The following is a 14,052-nucleotide window of genomic DNA, read 5'->3' on the forward strand; positions in this document are numbered from 1 at the left end:
AGCAATCGCAGCACAAGGTGTTTAGCAAAGGTTTTTGCGTATCTAAACAAATATTTGCACACTTAAACCATTAAATCAGTCAGAATGTAGAATTTACATGTATAGGCAGCCAAGTTCCGATAGAGCACTTTTTTTAAAATCCAGGTTCCCGATTACACCTTTTTTAATTTCCCGTGAATAGCAGAATAATAATAACCATGAATTGAGTTACAATATATTATATTTGTATGATTTTTATGTACAATTATCAACAATAATTTCTTTAGAAAGTGTATGAACTTTTGTAACCATCCTTCAAAGCAATATAATTTGTTATTTAACCATTCGAGGTCGAAAATCGATTGGGTTAACGTAATAAGTTCTCTTTGTCATTCTGTTGTTCTACTCATAGACTTAAACTATAGCATTTCTAATAAACAAACGGTATTCATGAACGTATGAGTATATTTAACACAGCGCACAGTCTGATTTTTGTACAACAATTGTTGTTGAAACGTTCACAGATTCACCGTGTTGCCTACTCATATCATAAGCCAAAGTAAAATATACGTCGTGTGCATAGTCCACATTTTGACGCCATGTATCGAACGCACAGCGTACACGTTTTGTCTTCGGATATAACCGAAAAGAGTAACGTGATTCCTAAAAATATTCATCTCTTCTTTCATTTTTTATTAATTTAATTTATATGTTAGCTGCTGGTAAAAAGAAAATTTAATACTTTATTCAGTATCAAAAAATCTGTTCCTTAATGGAAATGTTTTATATTTTTCATCTGACAATTTCATAAGACATACGTAGAACAAGCTGTGTTTCTTGATTGAAACACAACTTAAAAGTCCGGTTTTCACTTTTATTGTTTTTAAATTTAAATTGTCTTTAACAAAAACATTGGAAAACTTTTAATCGAGTTAACAGCACTAAACATCGGAAAGTGCCAGTCAATCAATGCTCGATCAAATTTTTTAAAAACAAAATGGCGGCTAATGTTGCGGCGCCAGGCCAGAAGAAATTTTTTAAGCCCAGAGTTCCACTGAATTTCTTATATATACGTGTTACATTAGCATAAATCCCCATTTCGAGAGGCGGTCTTCGCTCACTCTTTTCGGATATGACATTGGTTGATAAAGATTTGATTTAAACGTCTTATTGACTCAAATTTCCTTAACGCTTGTGTGGGCATTATCAGTATTTATTTTTGTTTAAGAACCAAGTCATCTCAGACAGAGGCAAAAGTGCAAGGAAATACAACATTGATTATTTTGTAAGTATCATAAATACAACACTGATTATTTTGTAATTATCATAAATACAACACTGATTATTTTGTAAGTATCATACTACAACATTGATTTTTTGTAAGTATCATTAAATAGTTCAATCTAGACTTTGCAAAGTGTTATCCAGCTAAAAGGTTCTTGCCGTTTTGCTGAGATGAATTTTCTGCGATCTTTCTCTTTACGTTAGAAACATATTGTCTCTTTCAAAAGATGGCGAACAAGGTAAAAAAGGTTTACAAATAGATATAACAAGTATAATGAGCTATATCTGTTTGACTAACAGCGTTTCTTAATGTATTGAATAGAAAGAAAATCAAATAGGAAGCTGAACATGCTAAGAGAAGTGTTTGTTCGCAGAATTCAAACCATAGTGTGTTTATTGCTTCTACTTTATGAACATGAACATTTTTTAACAAATTATAGTATAAATGAAATGCGTTTGTGAAATTCTGTTGGTAACGTCCACAATTGATGTTGACTAATTAAGCAAAGATTGATGGAGTAAGAGATGTCAAATATGTGTAATCTGATTTTAAAAACGTTAATGGTTTCTTTTGTTCATCAATTTTGTTAGCATTTTGTTTTATTTTTGGTATATTTTAAACACATATTATCGTGTCCAGTGAACCAGACGCGGAACGAGGGGATTCCGGATTGATAATTGGTGTTGTTTTTGCGATTTCTCTTATCATCATTTGCTCGCTGGTTGTTGTGTTCATCTTGGATAAACGATTCAAATGGGGACTAATGACACGACTAAGGTCTTATGTACCAGGTAAGCACATTGCTAATTTTAAGGATACACGTGCAATGCATTTGTTTTCGCAAATATCGGTATGCATCATAACTGTAAAAATCTGACTTAAAGACGTGTAACACTGGGATTTTTAACTTATTTTGATTATTATCTGTCCAGAAAAAGATTAATGATAAATAGCTTAAACTTTGATTTACAATTTTTCTCACTCAACCAATTAATGTCTCTGGTTTTTACGGAGTTAATTATTCTAAGTACCAAAAACAAATAAAACGCGGGATATGACTGTATTTTGGTTAGAAATGTTTAGATTTCTCGATCATTTTAATAAGTACGAGGGTTGTCAGAAAAGTGACTGTCAATTGAAAATAAGTATGCAAACTAGAGCAGAGCTCGTGGCAAAGCCACGAGTAGGTCTTCCGTTGTTGCTGCGGGTTGAAAATATATGTGATATGGTGTCAAACGATTATAATGACTAAACTTTCAGTTCTGCTTTTGTTATAAAAACGTGTTGTGATTGAAAGCCTCTATATAAAACGTGTTTTGAAAAAGAAAGGAAGAAAATGTTTAAGAAAAACTATTTGTCGAACACAGTTTGTGTAATCGTTTCAAAAATTCTTCAAAAAAAGAGATGTCTGATGGCGAGTTAAATTTTCAAAGGGTAGCAAGCATTGTTATAAACAGTATGTACTCATGATTCATGTCAGGAATTGTATTTTTTTAAAAAACCGAACCCGCCTACAAAACACGTAACCTTTTCTATGGGATAACTTCTTTATTTAAATCTTTCTAAATTTCTGAAGACTATGTGCAAGTTTAGAATTATTACGTGCTGACAAAATTTAGTATTAAGTCAAAATTGATGGCTTTTCTGAACTTTTCTACAGGGAAATGTGTGTCATCTGATATTATTTAATGATACGAGTAGACTTGGACATTCAAAATAATATATAATCAGCTAAAAAAAAAGATAAGCGGGAGAATTTATGCGAAAGCGAGCATCTAAATTTTACACCAGATGGTGCTGTTTCATAGAGACACCGCTATGTAACGTGAATTAAATAACCTTATTTACAGAAATGAATATTACTTTTCTCGACAATGTAATCATATGAAAAATCCTTATTTTTATGTCAGTGGGTTGACTAATTGGATTGAAAAAAAACTTCAATTGCGCTTGCGTAAATTGGAATTCTGGGAAGGAATTAGACAGTCCGTGTTAGAGAAATTCGAAGAAGTTATGAAACTGCGCGGGTAGGTTAAGGCAACTTTTAGTTTAATGACCGTCAGAATTATGATCTATTTGAAAACTGTTTATTTTTATGAAAACAGTGTGTTATATTAATACCAAGTGAACGTGTTCACCAAGATATTATTTTTCTACTTCGGAATCGACTCGATCTTTGAAGCTGCCGTGCCATGGTATCACGTGACAGTTATAAATAGATCAATTTTTTACCTTAACAAAAAATCAAAAAGTGTAACACTACCCCGAAGTTCATTTGTCTGTTTGTTACAATAATTCGATCGTCAATTAGTTCAGGTTTATTAGTATTACTGCTAGAATCCTATTGTTAATCGCATAAAATAAATATTGTAAATATTTATCGGAAACCCTCTCAACTTCTATAGTTTCATTGAAAATATTACGGATATTTCATTTAAAACAACAATTCACAGGATTCTAGCAGCACTTTTCAAGTAGTTTAGGTCATACACCGTTGATATTTAACAAAGTCATCTTTCATAATATCCGGGGTAGTGTTACACTTTTGCCTTTTTCTGTACATACTGACAGAGGAAAGGCTGGTCAAGCCATATAAATGTCGATCTGCTTACCTTATAACACTCGCTGATTAAACAAAATATCCATGCCTGTATTATCCTGATTATATCCTAACTGACACTCATCTAAATCTTAGGTATCTGTATTAAATAAGTCTTATTTCGGCATTGTTTACACTGCATTCCGATGATTTGTCTCCCGACATGATCTTCTCTATTAAACATGCTTGTGACGTCATCAATGATAATTATACGTAATAGAGAAAAATCAAAGATATATTCAGTTAGAAGAGTTTTTAGTGATATTTTATGTCTGTAGTTTTTATAATTTAAACCAGAGATAAAGTTAAAATCGACATGTTTCTGAGTAAAATATGACATCATGCTGCTTATTGTGACGTCATATCGATCAGAGGAATTTGATCGCTGTTAGTTGCCTTATCATACCTGCGTGGTTAGTTTTTAGATCAAACTGCGCATTGATGTATTAAAGGACTTTCATGGGTATCGTCTGCCCACGGTCCGTAATCCGTATGTGCAGTCATACATTGTATGTACATCGGATATTCATTGTTCAGCTAAAATTAGTATTCCACTGGCTGTAGCTAATCTTGTAAGTAAATTAAGTTGCATTACAACCTCATGATACACAACTTCAATTTAAAGGTTTTTTTTATCAATTTTCATACAATTAGCAATAAATAAAATCCCCAATAACGCACATCTACTTTACTTTGAGAAGCGCATATATTTTTGGGAGGCAGATATGTCGCTATATTATAGTCTGCAAGTCAAGTGAATTATCATGGTCTTTCAAAGAAATAGGAAATCTGTCGACACTTGCAGTACTTTGATGAATTCTATGGCGATCGACTGCATTGCATAATGTAGTCGTATTTCCCAAGAACAAAATTTCCTTTGACTTCAAACTTTTAATTATAATACATTATGAATTATTCTGTTCATAACTATAGAAGTTTAGCGTGTTTAACAGGTTAATTTATTAGCCACATTCTCAGGTTACGATTTCACATCTTCAATGTGAAGATGATTGACTTCGAATAATAGTCTTATTGTTTATAAAAGCACCCTTCCAACTGTTACTCAATTACATATGTTCTGAGAAGCGACACAAGATTTTCGGTCGCACGTGGCGATTGAATTAACACAGACTGACCGAATAAACAAACGAGTGGGAAAACGATACACGTTGAGGAGAAAATGTTACACATAAGGAGAAGTCACCAAAAATGATTTTCGACAGATCTGGATATCTTTTCGCCAACTTAAAAAAAATCCAGCGCGAGCACTTGTCAGCGGGGCGGGAGGAGGGGGGGGGGGGGGGGGGGCGCAGCAAACGAACAACCATGTAGCAAAAACTACAGAGTGATTAATATGTGGCCGATAGAATCTAATCTTAATTTGTTTAAAACTCATGTGAATATTCTTTAAAATAATCATCAAATGCCTCAATTCAGGACAATTCAGGACATTCTTTTATCGTGCTAGCACCTACCGCAAACATGTAACATGGGACTTTGATTATAATTTGATTTGATTTGATTTTTAAACTACCTTGTACGCTGTCGTATAATTAAATCAATGCTTAATCAACTGTACAAGTAAAATAAATTTATCTTTTCCCCTTAAACCTATAATAGTTGAAATCATAATAAAATATAGTTCTGTCCGTGCAAAATATGAAACATGAACGCGTGATAAGGTACATGTAGAATAACACGAGCCGACCGCGGATCATTGTCCACTCGCTTTGGATCTCCTCGGCCAAGTGCGAGGGATGATCATCATTTAATATTTGTGTGTGTGTGGGGGGGGGGGGGGGGGTTTAAAATTTTTAGATATACAAACCAACCATTAATTTATGTCTGACGATGTTTCCGATTTGGAATAATATCGTTCATTGATATTCACTTACACTCAATTTTTTAAAAAAATGAATACAAGATGGACAAACTTTTATAACATAAATAAAACAGTTCTTGTATTTACGGCTATATAAACTCAAACACGTTCATATTCATCAAGTGTGCGTCGCGGTGTGCGAATCTTATGTATTAGATAACCGCTTATCGCTAGCTAGTGCAGCCGTGGCTGATCACCTCGGCCGTGGACGAAGGATAGATTACGTAAAGGTACAACGCACAGACACGCACAGCTCAGAACCCAGGAAGATTTGAGAAGTTTGCAGTATAATGACCATATTCTATCAAATAGAATTTCTTTATTTTAAACTTGAAACCCACAATTGATATATGTCACATATTGCTTTAGATTGAGAATGACATTGCTTTTATTAATTAACTGAACGATTTCTTAATTGACACCTAATCGTTTAGTCCATAAACTTTTATGTGTAATCAAAACTAAAACAATTCTTGACTTTGCGGCTAAATAAACTCATATATGAGAGACGCACTCTCGTGTATTAGATAACCGCTGACCGCTAGGTAGCCCAGCCGCGACCATGGTGACTGATTTTCTCGGCCGCGGGCGAGGGAGAGTTTCGTTAACTTGGCCAAATTGCCGCGAGTACTGGTCAACACGTATTACTTTTTACCCTCATATTATGCAATACCCGAACACAAAAACAGTTTTATCAGATCAATTAAGTCACAAACAACATTTTTTGCAGCGATGCCGATATCGAAAACTTTACCGTTTTAGAGTTATGAAGCAAAGACTTTTAAGGAATCTAGACCCCTCATTTTAGGGGCTAGCCCCTTTTTTATGGTATCAAATGAAAGCTCTTAATATTTTGCACAACTTTTGTTCTTTATGTGTTTTGAAAAAAATTACAACTAAAAAGTTATTGAGCAAAGATATAAGCAAAATTTAACATTTTTTGAAACATAAATTTCGATGTAATTTTTTAAGAAGTAAACGTGGGTTAATCAAACATATAAAACTAGGAGGACAACGTTCAAGATGTCTACTTTAAAGATTTGTAAATTAAAACTACTTGCTACGGATCAACTCGGAGCCTTTGCAGGTACACGAGACCCACTAAAAAAATATTCAAAGGGGAATAACTCAAAACCGGAAGTAGCGATTGCAAAATATTTTGTGATATAGTAAGCTATTGTCATTTCCAATAAACCCTGAAAATTTGAATAAAATCTAATGACAAACAAGCGAAATATTACAGTTTTAAGAAACGTCTAGAAGAAAAAGAAGAAGAAAAATAATAATGAAGAATTTCCAACAGAATCAGTACAAGGTCTTCCGTTGGAAACGGAAGACCTTAAAAATCATATGAATTTTTTTTTAAAAATAATTGATACAGCGATTATTACTTTGCATGATTTAGCTTTACGGAGCAACATTTCATATTTCCACGACGTCAGGTGCAACAAACAAACCTGTTACTCTTTTTTAAAGTAAACACCTTTCAGTTCTACACACTTTTCAAGTCATTTAATCCATTTTAAACCATTTATAAAATGCACGTTCATATCACTATTTGTCAAGTTTTTGTACAATTATGTCGTTTGTGGTATATTGTAGATCATTAAGGTCAAAAAATCTTTGTCCACGCAGTTTTGACTTTAGATTTCAGGGAGAAAATAGCGAAATCCATAGGTGCAAGATCTGGGTTGAAAGGGGGTTGGTCTGCTGCAAGAGCTAAATATATGTTCTTTCATCTTTAAACGTGTGTGATTCTAAGTGTAAACCTTTGTTCTAAAATAAAAATAACAGCATCTAAGAACCTTTTGGTCTCCATCGGAGATTTTTGCACACAAAATTAAATGAAGGCCCGGTGCTCAAAGATGTCCATTGACGTTAACGTTTTTGACTCATTTTTCACGCTTTGATCGCTCAAAGTTGGCAATAAAATTGTCTGAATTTTTCAATTTAATTGACACTTTTACAAAATGACCTTCAGAATTCATTGTAATGTCATATGAAATCTCATTTATTTTTATGCGCTTTAACGGTATATTTTCTTGATAAGGACAAATGCGTACAAATAATAAAAAATAAAAATCTGACATGCTCCTGGAAGCATAATTATCTTATCCAAATAATAGAGCTGTATATTTTTATAGTGCATTTAAAACATACAAATCTTGACATATTTCTTTGAAAATACGTCAAGCTTTCACCTAAAAAGTTTTGCTGGTATCATGCGAATAGTCCGCTCACAATCGAAATTGTCCGCAAATATTTCTAACAACTCTCGTAGATGGCAGAGTTAGTACGTATTGCATTTATCTCAACTCGCGATCGGGGCCAGGTTGAGGACCTTGCCAAATGTATTAATATTTTCTCTAAGTGAACGGACTGCTCCGCCTTGTTATAAGTCCCACGTTTAAAAAAAGAAATGCTTCATAGTCATGATTGAATTGATTGTTTACAAAAGGTCAATTACTAAAAATATCGTTTAATAGAACTAGCACTTACTTTTAGCTTCCTACAGCAAGAAATAATGTTCCGCCATATATAATTGAAGATCCCTATTCTGTCTGTGTGCTACACTTTTGTTTCAATCTTAAAAAGCCTTCAAACTTTCGCAATTGAATTTTAATATCACAACTTTTACAGGCCTTGAATTGACCACTATTGATTTTGAGAGGAAACAGTTGAACATTATGGATAAACTTCACCGCAACGGTCCCGTCCCTTTTCCATATCGCTTTGTCTTAAGGTGGATCACCACACCCTGAAATATTTTCTCAGATCAGCAGAAAATTACTTCATTATGATGGATATCAAAATAGATAAGAAGTGTTTAAATCAAACAGGCAAAAAATGTGCGATTTTGGATGAAAAATTACATTTTCAAAAATTTAATTCAGTTAACATGAACAAAAGCTCCAGGCGGATTCGAACTCATGATCTGCGGTGCAGAAGCCCAATACTTTAACCACTGAGCTACGACGCTATACAACTCGAACGATATAAAATGTTTAACAAAACATTTAAATCGCCATCTAGTGACGTAGTGTCTTGAAAAGTATAAGTGTAGGTGAAGTGAGGTACCTTAAGCTATATATGTTTTAAGTATATTCATACTTGAGTAGATCATCAATTTTTTCAGAAATAATTTCAGGTAGATGAATGTTTCCGCACATTCAATTTGTATGGATATTAAACATTTTTTAATCATTTTTAAATACATGTAGATTAATAGATAATAGTGAAATAAACCAAAGTTATTTCGCAACTTTTTGAAAAGATATCTTTCTATGCTTAAAAACGAAAAATCTAAAATGAATGCACCGAATCTCAGCTTTTCTTTTAACTTTTCAGCAAATTGGCATGAAAATTATTTTCAAATGTATTAACAGATTATTAATTAAATTGAAAATACTAATATGACTGCTGAAGTTTTTACCTTATATTTTTTGTGTGCAAATAATAGTACATTTGTTAAAACGGTATCTTTTAGAATTTTACATATTTAAAACTGTCCGTTTTAACAGGCAGAAATCATTCCAGTACCGAACAAACAAGGAATAGAGGAAAAGATTTGAGAAGAAATATCCATCATGTTGGTAATGCATTTACTTTATTTTAACTTTCTTTGCTTTAATGTGGTTTGTTTGCAAAATTTCGAAAAAGCGTTGTGAAAAATCCCTTCGCCAACCCCCCCCCCCTCCCCCCCCAAAAAAATTACCATAATAGAACACGCCTTTATGCCGCCACTACAAAACATTGTTGCGATATAACTACGCCACTACGCTACAAAAGGTTTAAACATTTTTATACTACTCGCAACGAAAGTTTGGAGGTGTATAGGAATCACCAAGTCCGTCCGTCTATGCAATCGTATCCAGTCCATATATTTCTCATGGAATAACATTGGAAGTTCTTACTTCAAACAAAGATTGCTTATGACCTGATGATGCTTTTTGGCCAAAGGCCATTTGAGCAAATCATTGGAAAGAAAAAGTTCATAATTCATACTCGGTCTAATCCCTCCTTATTGAGAAACATTATAGGTTCCTTCTGTACATAAGATTTCCTATGAACCGGGGGTGTGTCATGATTTTGACCCAAGGTTATTTGGACAAATTGAAGGTCACTGAAAGGAAATGTTCATAATTTGTGCCCGTTATATTATAAATGTTTCTTATGAAGAATCATTGAACGTTCTTACTTCAATTTACCTAAAGATTGCCTATGATTCGAGGTTTTTGTCACGATTTTGACCACAGCTCTTTCTGATGGATAAACATTGGACGTTCTTACTTCAAATTAAGACTGCATATGACTTGAGGGTGTCGCATTAATTTAACCAGGTTTAGTTGGGATCAAGATCATTGTTTAAAAATGCATAATTCCTGTATAGGTCACATCTTGTAACGGAAAATAAAATGATTAGAGGCTCACATTTAATGATCTATAAATATGTCCCTGGCTTTTGTCATTTTTGCAAGCTCAAGGTCACGACAAGAATGTAGAGCATCCATTATTTTCCAGAAGAGAAAAACCTGTACCTGAGTTACTATATTTTTTAGTGGGGGGGGGGGGGGGTCATTTAAGAGCCTTTGCACAGTACCTCTAGTAATATCACTGTTGCACTTCGGCGTACTAACAAAACTTCATTTAATGTTCGATTGCGTTCCCACAACTTCATACATCGTCGCTATAAGACAGCTTTATAAAAATCTTCATGTCGTCGCACGTTATTGAGAAAAAAAAGACAGTTGGACGACGTGGTGACATATTTTGTTAATCGGAGTAAGTTTTGTTTTTAATAATGTTGCAAAGTTGTTTTTACAATTGTTTCACTCAAAGGATTGTGCAAAAGTGAGAGAAAATAGGAGTTTTTTTAGACCTGCTATACAAATAGCATGATGACGTGTTGTGCGATGGAATATTTCTTTTTAAAACGCTGTCGGGATTTTTGCAACTAAAGCAATCCCGATAGAAAGCATGAAGTTTTAAATATCATACATGGTTTTTGTACCTTAAGAATGTTAATTTTCGATATAACTTTATACCTGATACAAGGGTCAAAATTAATAAAAGATAAGTTCTAGTTTTCGTTAAATTTCATCTAAATTGTTGTATTATTATCAATATAACACACGATAAGTTAAATACTCCAGAATAAACGCAAACAATAATCATTAAACAAAATACACCGTCTATTATACTAGAAGCAATCCAGAGGTTAAAATATATTGACGACGAACATTAATAATCAAATTTAATTTTGCTTTTATCACAGAGAGTCAAGAAGATGATACGAAGAATTCTTTGCTGGGCACGAAAGGTTAGTTCTTAAATTAAACTGTTAACGCTTAGTAAAATTGCTCTAACATGTTTATATCGCAAAAAGAATGTTGTTTTTCTTACTATAAGATAAGCGTTTAAAACGCATAAATCTGCTGATCTTTTCATGTGTAACCTTTCTTGTTAAAATTATTATCAATTACGGATTATTACGTGACATAAAAAAGAATAACCGTTTTTATCTTACTTAAATAGATTGCCATGACAACGCTTTTCAATTATGAATGACATGACGCTGTGTTTTGCGGTCATTGCATTATTTTGCAATGAAATGTTTTAGTATTTCTTAGATATTACACGTTGTGTAGAAAATTTGAGATCACTAGAACTGGTAGGACCGATGAAAACATTTCACTGCATTTCTATAATATTTCTTTTAAAAGCATAAGCATACTGACAAAATATGTTCAAAATTTTGAAATTGGCAAAGTAACTTCCATTTGTTCCTAGAGTACCAGAGTCATTTTTTCAATCAATAGCGATAATTTCGAGACAATAGAAACGATCAATGATAAGCCACCTTAATATATTCTTGCAGTGCATTATGCAAGAATGTTCTGCAGCGTGTTATTGAAAGCCATTTTACAACTTGTGCACGGACACTTTAAAATATTTTGCGATCAATGTTTTAGTTTTGCACTAGCTTTCGCTAACTTTTCTTGATGCCTCGCATTCGTTTCACACGTTTTCGTGGTCACATCAAGTCTCTTTAAAATTATGGACATACACACTATTTATCATCAGATCAGACGCGACCAAATGCAAACCACGGTTTTTAAACACAATATTCGAACATTAGTACAATGTACAAAAGTCCTACATTGTTTTGTGTTCTTCAAAAAGTAATACGCGATTTTTAAAAGGCAGTTTGATGAATCACTGCTGTCTCTGCCTTTGTTTTGCAACCATGAAACTGTTGCTTAAATCCTCTTTCACAATTTGTGCACGAACAGAAGCGACAAAACATTCATGAACATTAGATGTAGATCGTAAACTGTTGTCAAAATAAATGCATATGAAAAAGTAAAAGTACGAAACTCGAACGATTCAAAGCGATCTTCGTGCGATGGAAACCCATTATATCTTGCGATTTATTTTGAGTCTATACTAGACTTTGACCCGTGCGTGCACGGGTTGACATTGCATATGATATCGGACATTTAAGAAATAGATACATCGACACACCGTGCATTGTTGACATTTTCATAACCAAGCTTTAAGCCTACAATAATGCAATTATTTTCACTACACTCTGCTGAGTTGGAATAATCTAACTGTGTCTTGGGAAAGGCTTTCACCACAGTTAAAATGCCTACCATATACCCGTAATGTAGCAGAAAATTGCAGAATTGCTCCAAAACGATTTTGGAGAAAATTAATAATGTTGCATTGAAAATCACATTCAAATTGTTCATAACAAACCATTTTGAAGCTGTAAATACTTTTCTTCAAAAAGTCTAATTCTTTAATTGCAGAATTCAACATTTTTTCAACAACGTTTTTACACACCATGAACTCTCGGGATTTATATAGTAAATGCATTGTGTTAGAGTTGTCTCCCGTCTTTTCTTGAGAACAGAAAAAAAAATTCCAATGAAAATTTACACGCATTTGTTTTATCGTTTCTGAGTTATCCATGCAATATGCAAATGTGGTATTGTGGAAACATCAAATAAAGAGCCTCCCGTGATTTCACATGAATGTACTGCGCATTCGCAAGATTGTAATATCCAAAAAATTCAGATGATTTCCGGAATTTTTGAGGAATTTTCGTTAATTATTAATTAGCGAAGCTTGATTGAGAAAAAATAAAAACAAATTGGTAATCTTCAAATACCAATCAAGTTTAAAATATATAAAACAAAAGACAGAACTCTTCCGATTTATCGGTATTAAAGCTAAAAAATTTGAGTCTATTATTTTAATATAGTAGTATAGATGCGACTGTTGTACAATTAAAGCGTGTGTTGTAAGATATTGCGATAGGATAGCACGAAAAACCAGATGATCGGACGATTGAACGCGCGCCAATGCGACCGGATGAGCGACGCTCGTGTTTTACTGTAGGACTGCACGTACAAGTCAGAGGGGATACACATGTATATTCCGCCCGTACGGACAGTCTTCAGTAGACATAGTTGGATGCAAGAGAAGATACCGCCCAGGAAGATAAGAAAAGTAACAACCAAAATTAGGATTATATGTGGCCTGAAACAAGTGGTTACGGGATGTTTCGCACCTAAACGTGTTTCGCCCTGAGATGTTTTGCTCCTGTTCTGATTCGTCCTGAGATGGTTCGCACCGCGATGTTTCGCATCGATTACATGCGTAAATATGATTGGTGTATGAAACATATACATGTAAATGTGAAGTAAAGGATCCCAAACCCGTTTGTGTTTTTATTTTGATTTTAAAATCGGCATGTCGGCATTTTGCTTGTCGTCAACTGCAAATGTTAATTATGTTACGTGCAATTAAACAACACTTGACTTTAAAAGAACATCTGATCTACTACCGCACAATTATGGTTTGGCATACACATAAAAAGACTGGACATTTGGATCCGGAATGTTGGTTGCACGGTGATAGCTATTACATATGAGTAAGAAAGTAATTTGGACAAAGTTTACACTTTTTACTAAAATGATTGTTAGAGAATACACTGTATGTATTAATGCATATTTTGATGATAACCATTTACCTGTTCAAAATAATACTTTCAATTGTAACTTTCCGTTTCCGACAGGCTAAGGCACAGCTAGATATGGCAAACCAAATATTAACGTTGGCGCATTTTGTACATTTATTACTTTCCTTTTTTACTGGGCGGAAGTAAATGCAAACTTTACCATATTTAGAACAAATGTACGCGTATAAACATATTATTTATAATTGATGATGAGTCATAATTAATAAATATATAAGAAGAGAAATAATATCAAATCCACTTTACCATTAGAATAAAAT

General features: G+C 33.5%; 1 long non-coding RNA gene across 1 annotated transcript; it reads left to right on the forward strand.

Moving 5' to 3' along the window:
- The first annotated feature begins 1,204 nt into the window (after positions 1–1,204).
- On the forward strand, positions 1,205–9,429 carry LOC117692809 (uncharacterized). The gene is made up of 3 exons (XR_010711792.1): positions 1,205–1,264; positions 1,904–2,055; positions 9,267–9,429. It is a non-coding gene; the product is annotated as an uncharacterized lncRNA (long non-coding RNA).
- The last annotated feature ends 4,623 nt before the right edge of the window (positions 9,430–14,052 follow it).

This window comes from Magallana gigas, chromosome 3 (assembly GCF_963853765.1).
Source record: "Magallana gigas chromosome 3, xbMagGiga1.1, whole genome shotgun sequence".
In the NCBI taxonomy this organism is placed as follows: Eukaryota; Metazoa; Mollusca; class Bivalvia; order Ostreida; family Ostreidae; genus Magallana; species Magallana gigas.